At 39.3% G+C, this 5,269-nt stretch overlaps 1 protein-coding gene and 1 pseudogene across 1 annotated transcript in view; both read left to right on the top strand.

Moving 5' to 3' along the window:
- The window catches only part of LOC103588470 (chromosome unknown open reading frame, human C1orf177), a 29,997-nt gene that overhangs the window by 16,349 nt on the left and 8,379 nt on the right, over positions 1-5,269 (top strand). The gene's annotated exons all lie outside the window — the stretch shown is intronic.
- On the top strand, positions 3,093-4,339 carry LOC103588472 (annotated as a pseudogene).

Here is a 5,269-nt window from a genome sequence, read left to right as displayed (position 1 = left end):
ATCAAAATTTATAATGAATGTGTGTTTACTAAAATATTCTGAAAGAAAAAAACAAAACAAAAAGTTCAGATCCCCATACTGTCCAGCTGCCAAAAAACAAACAAATAAACAAAAACAATAACTATAAAACATTCCAAGAGAGTTAATTTTAAAACTGTAAGCCTAAGAGGGCAAGTGCCATAAAGTGTATAAATGAATAGTTTCCTTTTATGCTGCAGCTGTAACAAATAGAAAACTTAATTGAAAAGTGGGGAAAAAAGATCCCATTCTTATTAGCAACACAAACAACAAAATGCATCAGGGCTGGCTGGTTGGCTCCGTTGGTTAGAGCATGGTGTTATAACAACAGGGTCAAGGGTTTGGATCCTTGTAGTGACCAGCCCCCAAAAAAAAAAAAAAAAAAAAAAAGTATAGATAAGGCATAAATAAAGAAAAATATAAACATTTACTAAAGGATGTTAAAGAAAGTCTGACTAACTAGAAAGAATATCATGTTCATGGGTGGAAAGACTTGCTATTGGAAAAATACTAACTCTTCCCATTGATATAAACATTTAATGCCATTACTATCTGATCCTAATGAGGTTGGTGGGGGTGGCTGGATAAGTTGATTATAAACTTCATCCAAAAGAATAAATATATATGAATTCTTTTAAAAATAGAAGAATAATAATCTTATTTAAAAATGCATTGACATATGCATAGAAAAGGCAATATGGAGGAAGGGTAATACGGAGGACCAAACTGTAGGCCATGATTACCTCTAGAGGGAGGGTTACTAGGTTCTTTCACATTCTACCTTGTTTGTTTTACCTCTGAACTGTTTGAATTCTTCAAAATAAACTATTTTTATGATCAGGAAAAAATGCAAATAGAAAGGGAAGGCCAAGAGCTCTCTTAAATAGACGACGCAAACTGTGGGTTCTCCTTTTAGACCCATCCCCTAGGAGTCACCCTTTGTCAACCAGATCTTAGTTTTCCCATCTGTAAAAAGGGCATAATTTATACCCTACAGGGACATGGTGAGGCTTAATTAAGGCTTATGAATGCTACTACACAGAAGCCAACCGGCAGGTCCCTGTGGGTATAAACTGTCAGGCTGGTGCATGATTCTCCCCAGGGCTCCAGCGTGGCATTGTCCATGAAGTCCTGACTCCACTTGGGTTCCTGGGTCAGGAGGACTGTGCCAGGAGGCACAGAAGGTAGGTCATAAGGTGCGAAGAAGGGCTCCCTTATACACTCTTTCATTGACTGATTCGTTGAAAAATCTGTTCTGTGCTTCGTTCTGTTCTGGACACTTCTGAGCTGCTGATTGTTTTCAGGTGACCAGAAATATTCTCTCATTTACTCACTGAAATGTTCACATCTGCATTGATATTTTAATTTCTGAGTTATTCTTTGTTTTCTGAATTTTCCTTTTAATAACAACCTACTCTTATTTCAAGGAAGCAATGCTTTCTCATGCTTGGAAGATATTAAGACAAATTTGCCTGATATAGTCATTTTTTCTAAATCTTTTTTCTGTGTGTTAGTTTTGGCCTCAATCTTCCATATCAGTGATTTTTCTCAAATTCTTGGTGATCCTTGGCTGTGCACTCCTGTCCAACTAAAAAACCTCCTGAAGGCTCCGGGGCGCTTGTTCATCATAGATTTCACCATAGGATGATCAAGATGAGTGTTTTCACCGGGAGAACTTCCAATGTCAGTATTGATCTTTTCTCTTGGCCTTGTCCAGAGAAAGCTTTTCTGGGGGATGTGAACCTGGCTGCCCAAGCTCTAGAATCTAAGTGGAGGAGAAGAAGCTAGAGTTCTCAATATTTAGTGATTAAACTTCCACTTAATTCTCTGTTTTAAATATGGTACTCATGATTTCAACTGTGCCTGGTGTCATCCTGAACAGAGAAAGTCTCTGTCTCCAGAGAATAAATTTCTAATCTTCTGCCAGGGTAAATGAAGGGCACCTATCTGGCTGCAGAGAGTGAGGGAGGGAAACTGATATTATACAGACTTTCAATCAATATCCCCATTTTCCACCTTCACTCCCACTTCCAGAGGTACCTGCTGCTGCTAATTCCCTAGTCCTTTGAAGTGGGATTCTTAGTTTTACCCTCTACTGACTCGGGGTTTAGCTTTCTTGGGTCTGCTAAGTGAGCTCCCATTCTTCCATTTGTTTTTCAATTTCCAGAATATTTTTTCTTACTGCTGCTTCTCTTCTTTTTTGTCCTTGTGGGTATATGCTTTAAAATTTTTATTCCTTTACTCTTGTTTTAGTGGAGTTTCAGGGGAGAAAGAGGTTAATGTACCAATTCAATCCATGGAAAGTGTGGTGAAATTTCTGTGTTTCGAAGGGAAAATAAAAATCTTGCTAGTATCATATCTAAAAAGCCAACTAACCTGCAATCTAAATCAAAGACAATCAGGTATGTTTTGGGTTTCTCTTCTAAAACATGAGTGATAGAAATCACTGTTTATAGAATTCTCAAGAAAGAGAATCGGGACTGTAGAATCCTCTGTGTAGCCGAACTTTTATCAACGTGCAAGGCAAATGAAAGATACATGAGGATTTGGGATATATACCCAATGTATCTTTTCTGAAAATATTTCTGGAGATATACACCAGTCAAATGAAAAATGAATTAGCATGGAAAACTCAAGAAAGGGGAAGACAAAATATGCCAAAATATAACTGGTTGTGATATACCGGACAAATGTAATTAACAACAAAAAAGGAAAAGTAGTAATACAAACACCAAGCAAAGTAGAATTCAAGGCAAAAATATGAAGTGGGACAAAGATGAGTGTTAATCATAATAAGCAACACGATCCATGAAGAAGTTATAAAAACCATGAACTTTTACACACCCAAAATAACAGTGATAAACTCCCACAATCATAATGGAAATTCATAATAGACCTGTTTGAGAATTTGACAGATAAAGGTATATAAGTAATTATTTGGAGGATTTGAATGGATGTATTTTGCTTCACACTATTTTCAGGTACTCACGGAACATTTATAAAAATTGATACTGCAAGAAAATCTCATCAAGCTCATCACCTTCTCGTCCCCATCCCTGTCCCCAGCCACGGGCATGCTGCAGACGTGCGGGTCCTGCCTGGCTGCCCAGCTGCTTGGGGCCACACGGGGCTTCGTATGCGATGGTTGCTGTGGGCCTGTGGGATGGGTGGTGAAGGGGGAGGTGCGCAGGTCTAGTTGCAGCCCACGGGACAGGGATATGCAGATGTACAACAGCTGCCCAGAAGGAAGGACCCTCTGGTTGTGGTGGGTACAGAGGGAGCCTCCTGGTATAGGTGTGGACTAGCTGTGTATGATCATGCACACCTTGGCTGTGCATGCTCATATGTTAGATATGATATAATTGGAAGGCTCCTAACCAAGGTTTTTGGATGCAACAGTCATAGTGATGAGTATTACAGATGTGGATGATAAAGTAGTCAAAAGAGCCAATGAGATGACTATTTCACCCACTTCTCTAACCAGTCTTTTTTTTTTTTTTTTCCTAAAGATGACCGGTAAGGGGATCTTAATCCTTGACTTGGTGTTATCGGCACCATGCTCTCCCAAGTGAGCTAACCGGCCATCCCTATATAGGGATCTGAACCCATGGCCTTGGTGTTATCAGCACCACACTCTCCCGAGTGAGCCATGGGTCGGCCCCTCTCACCAGTCTTTATGAGGAAGATTTTGAGCAAGACCTGGCAGTTGTAAAGGTTTTCCCACCCACAGTGTACATAAGGGTAACTGAAAATATTCCCCAAATCATTTCTTTCACTGAAGGAATGATTGCTCATAGGCATGCATATTCAACAGTAAAAGGCAATGTCTGCTTCGACCTGAGTTCTAGAGGAGATGAGTCCAGCAAACTGGTCAGCAAGGCTGTGGTCCAGCTAGGAAGCCAGCTGATTCTGACAAACGACATGTCAGCGACTTCGCCCTGTGGAAGGCAGCCAAGCTCCAGGAGGTTTATTGGGCCTCTCCTTGGGGAAATGGAGGGTCTGGCTGGCAAATCAAGTGCTCTGCCCTTGCAAGTGTGGTGTTTGGAAGCCAACTGGACATCCATTCGGCTTTTCCACATCCTGAAAACGAAAGTGCATGGTGTGAGGTCTTTCATCAGTGCATACAGTGGGGAAATTATTTTCTATATTCTGGACATTTGCACGTGAAAGGCAAAGAGGGAAAAATGTCTAAATCATTAAAAAAAACTACATTGCTATTAAGGACTTTCTGAAGATGTTTTCCCCTGATGTCTCCCGGCTTTTCTGCATGCGAAGCAGCTACAGGTCTGGTGAGCTGGAACACAGCACTTCCAGGGTCTGACGACCACAGTACTTATGCACTTATGGCTTGGAAAAGAATCATTCTGACAGTATTTGGAGATAGTAAAATCCAGGCCAAACAATCTGCAAAAAAAAAAAAAAAGAAAGAAAATATCAAAAGTGTCTAAGTTAAAAATACCTTACATAGAAATTTTTAGGTCACTTTTTCTAAGCATAATACGAAAGTACTTCAAAAAGTTCATGGAAAGATTCGGATTATCTTTTTGTTTTATTTTATTTTGGTGGCTGTTGAATTATCCTTTAATCTATTTTTTCATGAATTTTTAAAAATAAAATAATAAAATAGGAAGTTAACATGAAAAGGAAAACCCCCAAAGCCAAGTACTTGGAAATTAGGAAGCACTCTTCTAACTAGCTCTTGGGTCTAAGAGAAAATCAAATTTGAAATTACAGACTATTTAGAAAGTAATTACAATAAAAACAATAGATCAAAACCTGTGTAATATGAGGGTACTTCAAAAAATTGGTGGAAAACTAGAATTGAAAAATAATATGAATCTTTCCATGAACTTTTTGAGTACCCCCCCATGGCCAAAGCATCTGTTAGAGGAAAATTCATACCTTTACGTGCTTTTAATATCAAACAAGAAAGATTAAAGCCAAAAGAAGCAATCACCCAACTCTAGAAGTTTAAACAAAAAAGATCAAAATAAGTAAAAATAGAGGAGTAAAGAATGAATAAAAATGAATGGAGACTGGATGGATGAAGTTCTCATTGGATCCTCACCACTCTTTCATGTTAATGCTGCCTTCTTCTCCAGGTGGTGGGCATGATCCAGTGTCATGTGGATGTGAAATGCACAAGTCCACAGACAGCAGAGGTGCTATAGAAATGCAATGGGTGATTGTCAGCGCCATCTCCCCCATCTCATATATAAGAAAATGAGACTTGGAGCAGGGCAGGGCGGGG

The sequence above is a fragment of the Galeopterus variegatus genome, unplaced genomic scaffold (genome assembly GCF_000696425.1).
Source record: "Galeopterus variegatus unplaced genomic scaffold, G_variegatus-3.0.2 Scaffold575, whole genome shotgun sequence".
Taxonomy (NCBI): Eukaryota; Metazoa; Chordata; class Mammalia; order Dermoptera; family Cynocephalidae; genus Galeopterus; species Galeopterus variegatus.
Note: the sequence above shows the minus strand (reverse complement) of the source record. Positions and strands in the feature narration are given on the sequence as shown.